The 14847-nt window shown below is 42.8% G+C and overlaps 1 protein-coding gene and 1 non-coding gene across 8 annotated transcripts in view; both read right to left on the bottom strand.

Annotated features, from left to right (window-relative positions):
- ntm (neurotrimin) overlaps positions 1 to 14847 on the bottom strand; it is a 337950-nt gene that overhangs the window by 302334 nt on the left and 20769 nt on the right. The window lies entirely within an intron of this gene.
- Positions 2239 to 2311, bottom strand: trnak-uuu (transfer RNA lysine (anticodon UUU)). Its single transcript has one exon. It is a non-coding gene; the product is annotated as a tRNA-Lys (tRNA).

A 14847-nucleotide genomic window follows, 5' to 3' on the forward strand; every position in this document is an offset into this window, starting at 1 on the left:
TGTATTCCCAATATCCACTGTGTCACATGGACCTACACTAATAAAGCTACAACATCAGCACCTACTGAATCATAGACTACAACACAAATCAACATACTGTGTGTGGCAAAAATATCTACCGTATGCAAGATCAGTCTGCGCAGCTACAGTTCTAAATTAAGTCTTGTCATGTGTTTTTCAGTTCATTTTATGTAGGCTTCACATGTATTGAATATTAAACACATGTACAGTAACAACACTTAAAATATTATTACTAATTACTGCTAATTATTATTCTAAATTGAGGTTTTGTGGAGATTGCGTAAGCTGTGTGGGATGGTGCTTAAGTAAGCCAAGCAATTTAGCAGTTACTGTTAATTAACTTTATATCCAATGGCTGGGGTTTTAAATACCCCGCAAACCCCTTGCATCAGGCCAGAGGGGAGGCTTGTGATTAGGATTTCTCTTAAGTGGCTCTTTTGCCTACATGCTCACATGAATCACTACATTTTGGCTTTGCATCAAACATCGCGCTGTGCAGAGGTAAATCTGCATTACTGAAACATTTTTCTAAGCTTGTAAAGCTTGAAAGTCATATCGTCTTTATATTATGCAGAGGTTCTCTAGCGCCAATTTTCAGTTGGTGAATGTTAGCGTTGATGATGAAATATTTGGCAGTGAATTTGAAAAGCCATGTTACAGGTTTTCATCAGGAGGAATACCTGGCTTGTTGTGCAGATATAAGTATTCCCTAGTATTACTGTTGCTTTTCCTGTACTACTATTACTGTTGTTTCCTTTTGCACATTTTTTTAAACTTTTCTTTTGTCCATCATGCTGCTGCTGTAAACACAAACATTTCCCTATTGTGGGATTAATAAAGCCCTATCCTATTCTTGTCTTTGGTAAGGCTGAACACAACTGAATGAAAATGGCGGATCACTGTAAAGAATGCATACTGTTACCAGTATCACAATAGACAAATAAATTACAACAAACCAGAACTGAAAACCATTGCTACATGCTGGAAATTATTTTTTACAGGTTGTACTGACTGACAGGGAGACAGGCTAACACACTAGAAAAGTTTAAACCGTTGACAAAGACAAACAAAACTCAATACAAACTAGGGAATGTAACCAAGACCTACTGTAGAGATTTTCTACTCGAAACAGCATTGACCATGTAACATACTTCAACAACCCAGCAAATGACTGGACAAAAACTGGAGCTTAATTAAGGAACTAAAGACACAGGTGAACATAATTAACCTAATTACGAACAAGTAACAAAACAGGACATGACATCACAGGACTAGCGCAACAACAATAGAGCAATGACATCACTTCATCGCCACAACATTCTGCAATAATTTTTCTGTCCAGCGAAGTCCAGAGTACCAGAAAAAACGGGACCTTTTGCTTTTCTTATAAAAGTCATTAAAATAAAAACACATTAACAAAAGTTAGAAATAAATCAACTCCATTGGAGGCAAAATATTTAGCAAAAAGGGTCGGGTTTAAGTAACTTTTGGTTTTTGAGGACACTTCAGGAGATTTTCGTTCAGCTGCCCACAATCGCCTACAGGCAAGTCCCCTGTATATTATTTTGCAGTCACTGCCTAAATATGAAAATACACTGAAGCACTTATATAAACGCTAGCGTCGTTATCTCCTCCTGGTGCGTCGATCGTGGGTTCTCTGGCGTTTTGGGGGAGACAATAACTCAGAGTAAGTGGTCTCAACTCGCTTCTTTATTAAGCGCTCAAACATGTATCACCGGATTACACTGCGTTCACTTGTCCCGCTCTCCCGCTATTTTCCAACCCACTTCCTTCTATGTAACCCCGCAGTATCACCTGTCGCGAATACTTTTAAAAGGTGCAGACACATTTACCTGCTAGACAATACTCCCTTACCCCACATGAAATGTCCTCATTTTTGTAACACAGACACTACCATCTGAGGTAACCAGCCTTAAAGGTCTACTACATGAATGTGACTGACTTTTGGATGGGCCAGCTTGATACCTTGGTGTCATTGTCTAAGTAATCACAAGAACACCGGGCATTTCAAGACATCTTGGTTGTTTTTAACTTAGAAAATAGGATTAGTTACCTGAAAAATGATTTGATCCCGGGATCCTCAGAATAAAAAACATGCGCTCTTTTAGAAAACCTACTGCCTAGGACCACTTGATATCATGATTTGACTCCTAGAGTATTGAGAATACCATTATGCACCTCAAAACCTGACAAACTCGCCTGAACAGGGACTTGAACCCTGGACCCTCAGATTAAAAGTCTGATGGTCTACCGACTGAGGTACCCAGGCCGCAACTGGACGTGTCCTGGAAGGCACACGTCGAGCAGGTGTTCGTGTTTCAGGTGAGACAGGGCAGGAGGAATCCAAGAGTTCAGGTGAAGGTAGCTGGGGCAGACTCCGCAACTGAGGTAAAGGTGGGGCCTCCAACTGAACTGGCGGTGTTGGGGGTACTAGTGGAACTGGTGTGGTGATGGCTAGTAGAAGGCCTGTTCAAGGTGTTTGACTAAGAAGGCGAAGAAGGGGAGATATGTGTGGGAGTGTGCTGTGAATCAGTAATGTTTGGTTTCATGCGGTTGTAGTGTATGATCTTGGCTTTGGCCTGAGGCTTAGTTATGTCACAAAACTCAAAATTGACAGGGGTGGAACTATCGGAGGGGCATATCGACCGCAAAACCTCATAAGGGCCAACCCAATAGGGGTCTAGTTTGTTGTGTCGGTGGGCAGGGTCATTCACCAGAACTAAATCACCCTTGTCATATGTATATGACATTTGTATATATTTCAAATGGCGATCATACAGTAGTTTAGGCATTGGTGATCTTGAGCCTTATCTCGAAAAGCGACTGCAGAACGATAAGCATAGACTAGATTCTTGTGTCATGTGCGTGCGTATTTGGCAGGTGTGCCAGCAGTAGCTGAACTGTAAGTGTTATTGTCCTGCAGTAGTGTGTGCAAGGGAACACGGGCTTCCCGGCCATGAGCTAAAAAGAAAGGTGAATGTCCTGTACTAGTGTGTTTTGAGGTATTCTAAGCAATGCAATCTGTGGGAGGCACTCGTCCCACTCTGAGCCGCTGTCAAAAATGAGTTTGGAGAGTTTGTCTTTTAACGTTTGATTAAAACGTTTAACAGCACCATCACACGGAGCATGGTAAGGGGACGTGCGGAGTTTCTTGACTGACATCAGGGTACAAAGCTGCTTTATGAGGTCGGACTCAAACTGTCTACCCTGATCTGAGTGAAGGGCCTCAGGAACACCATGCAGTGGAATGTAGTGGTCAAAGATGCGTTCTGCCGCTGAAACAGCAGTCTGATCCTTTAACGGATAGAGATTGACAAATTTGGTGAACAGGTCCATTATCACTAGAATATAGTGGTTACCCTTGGTTGAAATAGGCAACTGTTATGTCTGCAGCCACAATCTGTAATGGACGCTCTGATGAGATCGGGATGAGGGGTGCCTGTAGTCTGGGCACCGGAGAACATTGTGATTGGCAAGCTAGGCATTGTGAGCAGTGTCTTCCAATGTCAGAGGACATGTATGGCCGGTAAAAGGACTGCATAGCTCTGTCTAGTGTCTTAGCCTGGCTATAATGACCAGCACAAGGGTGTCCGTGGACATGTTTAGGTATGTCTGGGACCAGGGATGTGGGGATAATCACCTGCCGCAAATCATTACCCGAGTTGTTTACGTGTCTACAGAGCATATTGTTGTTAATGCTAAGTCGGCTAAACTGTGTCCAAAGTTTCCTGAGATATGGGAAAGCATTGCATAGCCTCCATAATGGTAGATGTCTTACATCTACCCAAGAGAGCACAATGGCTAGGTCTGGGTCTGACCTTTGTTTTTCCATCACATTCCAATCGCTCTGTATTAGAACGAGATTAGATGTTGTGTGATTTAGAACAGTTGTTACCAAAAGATGGTTTTGTGTGTGTGTCAAAACCAGTTCTTTCTGTAAAGGTAGTGACGTAGTCTGCGTTGCCACAGAAAGGGTGGACGCAATGTCCCTTGTGGGGCTACCAGACTGTACAAGATCAGCGTCTGGGTGTCTGGACATGGCATCTGCGTTAAGGTGTTTCGCCCCATTACGGTGAATGACCTGCCCATCATAAAGGTCTAATTCAATGGCTCAGTGAGCATGTCTCCCAGGGGGATTGTGATCTAGTGGGATTTCTTTCAACCTGACTAGAGGTTTGTGGTCCGTAACAACAGTGAATGGGTGACATGCCAGATTGTGGCGAAAATGACGAACCGACCACACAATGGCAAATAGTTCCTGGTCAAAAGTAGACCATTTTCTCATTTGCCGACAAGACGTGACTGGCATACGCAAGAACACGTTCCTTCCCTTCCACCTGTTGTGAGAGAACAGTCTGTGTGTAGTAGGAAAGAAGCTGAAAGGTCTAGGAAAGCCATAATGGGGGATGAAGTTAGTGCATGTTTTAAAACATTAAAAGCTTCATCAGCTTCAGCTGACCATGCAAAAGAAACACCCTTATGTGTGAGGTGGTGCAGGGGTTCTGCTGTCTGTGCAAGGTTTTTAATAAATATACGATAGTATGAACACAGACCTAGGAAAGCCATGATCTGTGTGGCCGATGTTGGAACGAGCCATGTTTTAACCTTGTCAACGTTCGATGGGTCAGGCTCCCCACCAGCAATGGAAACACGATGACCCAGGAAAGTGACAGAGGGACGTGCCAGCTGGCATTTGGATGGTTTAAGTTTTAGACCACCTGCGAGGAATCGCTGGAAAACAGTTGTTGGCCTCTTTGTGTGTTTTGTGCAGTACAGCTGCCCCTGTGGTGATGAGGACCATCGAGCTCAGTCTAATGATGATGTGTACAAATGTCGTAGTCCACGGATGCACAGGTCTGCCATGGGGGTATGAAGATGATCCTTAAGACTGAATACCTGCTGTGAAAGTCAATCCACGCGTTCATCCGTCCGTCAAAGGTGAGATTGGCGTAAAACATGTAGATCTGTCCAGAGTTCAGATATGGCTGATGTCAGGTTGGCAATAGTGCCAGCTGTCAAGGTGTTAGCTGGTGGATGCTGGTTTACCATCACAGGCATAATAGCTGTAGGGTTAGCAACACTAATGGCTAGTTGAACACGTTCACACTGAGTGGCCACTTTCACAGCGCCATGCTCATTGTTTTTCAGTTGAGGCAGTGGGTCTAACCCAGTCACAAATCTGCAAAATATTTCACAATTCCACGCTGTTGTGTCATATTGAGGGAATGCGTCAGTTACTAAATTGGTGAGCTCAGCAGCGTAGACTTCCAGCGGTTCTTGTGGTTGACGTGGACGTGCATTCAAAAACGTCTGAAGTGTACTGTAGCCAAAAATGTACTGTGGCCAAAAACAGTAGATAAACTGGCTTTAGTCAAATCATAGTCTGCTTTCACATCTGGTGACAATGACTGCCAATAAGCAAAAGCTGGACCAGTGAGCTTAGCAGCGTGAAGTCTGGCTTTATCTGGTGAACTTTAAACCTCTGTATCCATGCACCAAACAGCTCCGTACCATCTCCCGAAAAAGGATGAGGAATGTCTAAATGGCCAATGGGGGGTAGTGGCAACGGCGACATGTCCGTCTCCTTGTTCGGCAGCGTTGACATCGCGCTCATTGTCCGCCATTGTGTGAGTCAATATTGTGCGTAATCCGAACTTGCAAAAACAGAGAGAGCGTCAAAATATACTAAAAATGTATAAACGTCTCTACAGGTTAAAGTGGCGATATTCACATTGTTTAACATTACAAAAAAACAAGAGTTCCAACAAACAACCAGCACCACTGCCACCAGTGTGACGCACTTATATGAATGCTACCGTCTCCGTCGTTGTCTCCTCCTGGTGCGTTGATCATGGATTCTCGCGCTTGTGGGGAAGGCATTAACTCAGAATGGTCTCAACTCGCTTCTTTATTAAGTGCTCGAACATGTATCACCGGATTACACTGCACACTCTCGTTCCCAGCTTTAGCCTTCCTGCCTCTCGTTCACTTCTCCCGCTCTCTCACTATTTTCCAACCCACTTCCTTCTACGTAACCCCTCGGTATCACCTGTCGCTAATACTTTTAAAAAGGTGCAGACACATTTTGACATTTACCTACTACACTCCACTCCATTTTCATGTCACTTTCATGACATGAAAATGGAAATACAACATCACAATGCTGAAATGTTTATTGCTGCAGAGATTAAACTGTAAATTAATGTTCTGAACCCCTCTTCAGGACTGCAACAGGACAGCAGTTAAAATGGCCTAAATCAGATCATCCAGTGTTAAATTATACCAGTCCCAAAGTACAAATCTGTCTATAACAGATACTTTTGGATGTAGGAGGCTATCTATCATCTGTTTCACTAGCATCTAGGACAACATCAATAAACCACAATCCAGGAGTTTTGTCATTCACCTCTTCAGCGGGTCTACTTAAACAACAGCACTGGAAAACAAGCTTTAAACCGACAGTATTTTCTTTTGGCATTTACATCATTATGCTGCTGGTACTGTAGTAATGGACTGAACTTATTAATGGGATTAATGGGCTTTCCTCTAGGCATAGAGCTCTATACCCTATACAGTAAATCAGATGAATTCTAAACTGGCGAACTAAGGGCCAGATTTGAACCCTAGGTGGTAAAATAATAATGAATCTTATTTGATTTTGGAGAGTTAGTTTAGGCAGTATGGTTATATTCCAAGGCTTTACAGGCTTTTCTACTTCAGGACAAAATGTAACTACTTGCATGGAGTTGGCGCTTTCTGTAAGGTCCCCAAATTTAGGGATTTTTTTGTGGTCAGATTTACGTCATGAACAAAGTCTTGGCTATAAAGCAGTATACAGTAAATTTCATTCACATGCATCAAACACAGCAACAATAGATGTTTTTTGTTTATTCTTGGGGCTAAGGGTAGCATCAGTGACGCTACCCGTAGCACCTACAGCTCAAACGAAAGCTAAGACTCTAATTAATCTAAAGATGTGCAACTTGCAATGATAGTAATACAGGCAGCAATATTTTCCTTTTAGAATACTTCCTGATTCATAAACCAATCATTCCACACATCACTGGCCATCCTCAGTGCCAGTCTAAAGCGTTTTATTAGTAGGAAGTCATGTCCGGTAATTTCCAAACTTTAACGTTCTGTCGTTGTTTGGCTCATTCTCATTGGCTACCAGAGCTGTCAATCTAGCATTGGAATTCTTAGGTTGTAACGTTTCAAACAATTTCCTGTAAGAAGATAGGCTCCCAGGCAAGAGAGCTCAACCAATCCTAGGACTGCACTTTTCTGGACTGAGATGTAAGATGTTTTTCCAGGGATCTGTTGTAGCCACTCCTCCAGTTTGGGGGTCACTGCCCCCAGTGCTCCGGTCACCACAGGCACCACTGTGGCCTTCACCTTCCAAGCCTTCTCCAGTTCTTCTCTGAGCCCTTGGTATTTCTCTAGTTTCTCATGTTGAAAAACATCAGACATCTCAGTCCAGAAAAGTGCAGTCCTAGGAACAGCAAGGATACTGCGCAGAACCCTCAAGCTCCCTGGCCTCTGGTAGAGGACCCAAGCTTGAAAAACGTATGAGACCACCTGCGTATATATATGCGTGTATATATATATATATATATATATATATATATATATATATATATATATATATATTATAATATTTATATATATATATATATAAGGCCCCGACAGATTACGTGCTGAGTGAATGTCTCAGGCAGTGTGGAGAACAGGAGAACAGAGGATGAGATGCTGGAAGAGGGACCATCATGGGAGGACAAGCCCTTGCATGGGATGTACCACCGGAACATAACTGAAGTGGCTGATCTCAACAAATCCTACCAATGGCTTGAAAGGGCTGGGCTGAAGGACAGCACAGAGGCACTCATCCTGGCTGCACAGTAGCAGGCCCTGAGCACCAGAGCCATAGAGGCCCAGATCTAACACACCAGACAAGACCCAAGGTGTAGACTGTGCAAAGAGGCCCTTGAGACGGTCCAGCCCCTGAGACGGTCCAGCACATAACTGCAGGGTGTAACATGCTGGCAGGAAAAGCATACATGGAACGCCATAACCAAGTGGCTGACATAGTATACAGGAACATCTGTGCAGAGTATGGACTGGAAACCCCAAGATCAAAGTGGGGAACACCTCCCAATGTGGTAGAGAACGAGCGAGCCAAGATTCTGTGGGACTTCCAGATACAGACAGACAGAATGGTAAAGGCGAACCAACCAGACATTGTGGTGGTGGATAAAGAGCAGAGGAAAGCCGTAGTGGTGGATGTGGCAATACCAAGCGATGGCATATATATATATATATATATATATATATAGCTCGCTGGATAGCTCAATCGGTAAAGTCACAGAACTTGCATGCAGGGGGTTTCCGGTGAATAGGCATTCAGTGTGGGTCCTTGGGCAAGACCCTTCAAGCTACCGCCTACCTCATATCATGAGAGACAATGAACCACATGAGATACCGGCTCAGACGTCGCCCGGTCTAACAAGGTCTGCGTCAGGTGTTGGGGAACCAGAGCACCTTGGCGAGAAGTGGGCTACTGGAACAAGAAAGAAATGGCTGAGATGCGAGAACAAGGCTCTGTTGGAATGCTACTACTCAAGTAACCCTAGTCAGAGGGGTTACATGCGATGAATGGGAACGGAGAAACCCACATTCAAGGCTGACGGCGAAGCAACTACTAGTCATCCACAAACGGCAACTGCTATCACAACTTGAGATTGACGAGATACAACACAAATGCTACAGCAAGGGGGAGCCAGGCCGCCAGGTCAGAGAGGAGGTTTCACCATCTCCCCAACCGGAAATTGGGTACGAAGCTCCAATGAGCACAGATACGCTGAGCGAGGCAGCAACTGACCTGAAAGATAAGATCATGGCGAGATTGAACAGGCAACCCCACTACAACGGCTAAGTGAAGTACCATCAGAAAGTCTCATGGAAGATGTGAATGCAGCATTGAGAGCGATCCCTACCACAACAATCAAAGAAACCAATGAGCTGATATACGCTTCAGCATCAGTGATCCTAGAGGTGCTTGGCTATAAGAGCAACCATGGGAGCCATGAGAAACAATACCCACCATGGAAACGAAGGTTGGAGGCAAAAATCAAGGCAGCTCGGAGGGAAGTGAGCCAAATGACAGAGGCCCAGAGAGGTGCAATGAAAGACCAATGCCCAAGAGGTACAGCCAGATGACCATACCTGAAGCACTCGAAACTGCCAAGCAAAGGCTACAAGCCTTGGCCAGCCGCCTAAAGAGATACACCAGAGATAACGAAGCCAGACGAATAAACCGGCTGTTCGCAACACAACCTGCGAAAGTGTACTCTCAATGGCAAGGTAATAACAACAGAGCAGACCCACCAACTGAACAGTACTGGAAGGGTATATGGGAAAGGGAGGCATCACACAACAGTGATGCACAGTGGCTGGTGGATCTGAGGGAAGACCACAGCAACCTCCCTGAACAGAATCCAGTGACTATCACGGTGGCAGACATCCAACACAGAGTCTCAGGTATGAAAAACTGGACAGCACCCGGCCCTGACATGATCCACGCCTACTGGCTAAAGAAGCTCACTGCAATCCATGAGCGCCTGGCAGCACAAATGAACCAGCTGCTAAGGGATGGGACTCACCCTGAATGGCTAACCGAAGGGCGAACGATCCTGATAATGAAGGATCTCTCAAAGGATGCAGTCCCATCCAACTACCAACCAATAACCTGTCTCTCCACAACATGGAAGCTCATGTCAGGCATCATCGCGGCTAAGATAAGTGGGCACATGGGTCAATACATGAGCGAAGCACAGAAGGGCATTGGTAAGGATACCAGAGGAGCCAAACACCAACTCCTGGTTGACAGAACAGTTGCCCAAGACTGCAGAGTGCGACACCAACCTGTGCACAGCCTGGATCGACTACAAGAAAGCCTATGACTCAATGCCACACACGGATCACTGAATGCTCGGAGCTGTACAACATCAACAGAATGATGATATATATATATATATATATATATATATATATATATATATATATATATATTATTATATATATATATATATATATATATATATATATATATATATATATCTATCTATATATATATCTCTCTATATATATATCTATCTATCGCTAGATCGCTCGCTCGCTAGCTCGCTCAGCTCGCTCGCTCGCTAGCTCGATCGATAGCTAGCTCGCTAGCTACTCGCTCGCTCGCTAGATAGCGACTAGCTCGATAGATAGATAGTACTATGCTTCATGCTGCTACTTACTGTTTATATCAACTTTGTTGGTGTGGTGATTTTTGAAGTTTATGGCTACATGGTGCCTTTATGCAGTTTTACAGTTTTTATATGTCGCTTTGACGCAGCCATCCATGCAATTATTATATGATTTATGACTTGTGTTCTGTAATTAATATCTTATGTTTTGTCTTATTGTAGTTTGTCAAATTTACCTTTTATGCAAAAAAATGGATCCAGATGAAGAAATGCTTTAATTCACTGAATCCATGACATGACATTCAAACCGTGGCAGAACACTGAAATATTGTAAATATTACAGAAAATACAGTCAATTCTATTGGAGGCTAAGACACAGCCACTGTTGATACTCAGTCTCTGCTTTAGACTTCCTCCATGCATGCTGGTAAAGAACAACACAGACCTGGTACCAATTTAAGGTCTAAAGACTGATTTCTGTGGAGAAGTGTCAAAAAGGGGATATGGTGACTTCATACTGGTTTTACTGGTTTCTAATAGCTAGGAACAGATGGTTTCTCTTTGGTCACCAAAACTAAAACAATGGAATTTGGACTCTTTGAATGATGTCAGTGTTGACTGTTTGGCAAAAGGGAGGAGAAAATGTGTCAATCCAATGAGAACACATTGTACATTTGTCTGATCCACTGCTGTAATAGTGATGATAAAAATAAGTGAAACCTACTCATGCAAAACAGGTCAAAGTTATTAAACCATTGATTATTAGTTTACGGGTTATGCATTTGGGTTTCTTGTTTGTGGGCCTTAGAAGCCCTTCCTCCCACTCACAGAAAGCCCACCCCAGACCTAGTTTTCCCGGTACGTAATAATAGACCCTTACTAGAATAGAGGTTAATTCCTGGACAGTCCTGAATAGAGGAATGTTTCTAAGCACTGGAACAAGGGGTTGAGGAATACATTAAAATGCCCACAAAGATGCTTTCCTTATTAACAGATTAGCTGGCACTATATCTAAAGAATTTAATTGTATCTCACTGAAAGAGTTAATTAAAGGTGAGATGTGCTTTACTCAATGGGCAGTTTAAAGGGAATGTTACTGCTTAAATTTAAATTGAGCTTGTAACCACTCTGGCTGGTTACCTCGCATAATAATCATCCCTAGAAAATTCAAATTTTACAGGTGTATAATTCACCACTCTTCACCTGCAATTACACCAAGGTAATATTTTTTCCACCATATAATTACAATCCACAAAACAATTATGTATTATTCAGATGAAGTGATGAGCTCTTCTGTCATTATCTAATATTTTCTTATTATTGAGAGGATTCCTAAAGGCAAAGTGCCTTCATTCTTATCGGACTGCCTGTCATATTTAATATTCCAGGGTTTCTCAGTCACCTGTAACCTTGATGTCTGCGTTGAGGATTGCTGGACTTTGGTGGTTTTATGCAAGAGGAAGCCATTTTTCCCACTCCAGCCACTCTATCTGAAGCATTGGCCAAAGTCCTTTGCTGTACACCATTTGTAAAAGCCTCCAAGATTGCATAGTGCAAGCCCTTACTGAAAACCTATTATTAACATAAAAGGTCAAAGCAGGGTGGGTGGTTAGATACTTGCAAGAAGATACTGTCAGTTTTTTGCTCAATATGGTCTTAATGCCATTTCAAGGAGATACATTTTTTAACATAGCAGCATTTTAACAACCTTTTCAACTGCCATTCATTGTGATGGGCACATCTGTACTCACGTTCTGTACTCATGCAGCCTGGAATTAAACGATGCCCATAAGATGAACGGTGCTCATTTTCCCGAGCAACAACAATGACTGTTTTTGTTTTTTGTCAGATGTTTACTATCATGACTATTGTGTTCATGTTCTCATTTGCGCTAACAAGAATAAATGGTCAAGTTCTTGTGAATCTTTATTACTGCTTAATATACTTGAACTTCAAAAAATAAACTACAGGTTCAGCAGGTATTCTACATGAAACAATAAAGATTTCCATATTTTTTTCTCTGAAAATATAAAACTGTGGAGTTTGCATGTCCTCCCCGTGTCTTCTTTGGCTTCCTCCCACAGTCCAAAGACATGCAATTAGGTTCATTGGCTACTCTCCATTGCCCGTAGGTGTGAGGGTGCGTGAATAGTTGTTTGTCTCTCTCTCTCTCTCTGGCCCTGCAATGGACTGGCGACCTGTTCAGGGTGTACCCCGCCTCTCAGCCTCAGCAAGCTGGGATAGGCTCCAGCCCTCCGTGGCCCCGAAGAAAATGAATGGATGGAATATGAAACTGAAATATTTCTGTCTACAGTAATTAATTTGATATGTTAATGATTCACTGATTCACTAAAGGCATACTGACTTTTGCAGAAAATGAGAGAATAGGATAACGACGTGGGAAAAAAAAGCAGCTGAAATTGCGCCAAACAATAACAATAATTGTATGAAAAACAGTGAATAATAATAAATCTGTGTTGTTAATAGGTTAGAGGGTAACAGTGGGTACCAGTCATCTGGTGATTAATCAGCACAACTTGTTAAGCCTGTTGTCATTTATTAGTGTGTTCTCATATAAGGCAGTGGTTACTGTTGCCTGGGTGTGATGCCATGGTTGTCCAGGTGCCCTTCTGTGTGGAGTTTACAGTAACTCCTTTCCCCGCGTCTGTGTTGGTTTTCTCTGGGTTTTCAAATTCACAGACATGGACATTCTAAATTGCTTACACAGAGAGCGAGAGAGCATCAATAGGCAGGGTTGTTTCTGTTAAAGCAACATAAACCTTTGCGAGTTATGTCCTTCCTTTGTAAACATCCTTCCTGCAAAAAATTATCTTTCTTTGTAGAACTTCATTTCTTACTCTCTCAGCCCTCTCAGGCTCGACAAGGTTAATCATAAGTGTCTGTGTCTCTGAACCCTGTGGGTAAGATTTTATCACTATAAGACTTTTCCATTATGTTTGGCTTTGACTGGTGAAGTGGAATTCTCTGCTTTGATCTCAGTAGTCTCAGCTAACTGAATGTTGAAGGCGTGACACGGGGGTGGCAGGTTCTTAGTTCGATGCGGAGCTGTTCATGTCAAGGTGTTTCAGTTGCAACATATTACAGGAACAAATGTTTCCCCCTCATTTGTCAGTAACTATTACAGTGATTGCGCAACAGCTTTGTCCATATGTTTTTTCCAGCAAAATTGTGCTTCGCAGGTGGATATACATTAAGTGCATCAAGTTTTCTGTCAATATATGTGCACTAGTCACCTTCTAAGATTAGAGAGAGAAGTGGATTATACGAATATGTTGCTTTTCTGTAAATCATTCTCATTCGTTGGTAAAGGCATAAATTAATACAAATATCTTGGTGCTGCACTGGATATAAAACACATTATAAATAATAATACAAGTTTAACTAATTAATAATAATAATAATAATAATAATAATAATAAATCACAAATAACAGGGTGAGAGGTGGTAACAAGTTATACTGCATTTGAAGGACTACTTCACCAATTTTCAAATGGCATTCTGTTGTCTTACTCTGGACCACACCTTCTCCCTCACCATGCCACGCCTCTGGTTTGGACCACGCCCACTCCGTTTCTCCCTCAGAAGACTCTTTGTTATCAGTTCAATGTGCTTGCCCTCTGCTCCCTTCATATACCTCCCCAGCCCTTCACTATGTGCTGGGTCACTGTCACCACTCCATGTTGCTCAAGCCATGGTACTGTCCCCACTGTCTCCACTGCCTTCATTGCTGCCACCATTTCTCACCACTACGGACATGGACTATCTATGGGGGTACTGTTGCCGGTTATTCACTCGTTGCACGGCATATAGGATGTGCAAAGGCACCTGTCTATTGTTTATGCTTTGTAGTAGCTTCTTTTTGTTCATGCCATAGCCATGTTTGTTCATGCCATGTCGCCAGCTCTCGTTTTGCTCACGCCATGTCGCTAGCTCTCGTTTTGCTAGTTCTTCCTAGGTTGCTTTGTTTATTTATTTTTCGGTTCATTGAGTGTTTTTTGTCCTTCTGGTTCATCTTATTTCTTTGAAGGAGTGTTTTGTGCTAACGTTTTGATTAAAAGAGACTGTTTTTTTCTGTTATTTTGGTTTCCCTGGCTCTGACTTGGTCCAAATGGAATTCCACAGCCTCGGTCCGCCATCTCGTGTGGCGGATCGTGACAGGGGGTTGACCAAAAACAAGTTGAATAGTAATAAAAAATGTAGGGACACTCAGATACCTCCATATTTTCTATGCAAAGAAATTATCATTTATTTCTCTGTATCAATCCTCCAGGGCAGCTGAAGATGATGTAAAACAAGCCATGGAGCCATAAAACTGCTAGTGCTTCCTGGTATTCTCTGTACCTGTCCCAGCAATGGGCAGGCTGAAAGGGGGCAGGGCTGCTCTGCCCGCCATTGTTTTTCCTCCCATATGCGTACAGAACTAATCAATCAATCCATCATCAATCAATCAATGGCCAGAGGACCTGCTCTGGATTATTTATGATACAGCAAGTTCTACCGTGTATTAGTACAGTCTGATATTTGTGGTTACTTGTAT

The sequence above is a fragment of the Betta splendens genome, chromosome 14 (genome assembly GCF_900634795.4).
Source record: "Betta splendens chromosome 14, fBetSpl5.4, whole genome shotgun sequence".
NCBI classification, from domain to species: Eukaryota; Metazoa; Chordata; class Actinopteri; order Anabantiformes; family Osphronemidae; genus Betta; species Betta splendens.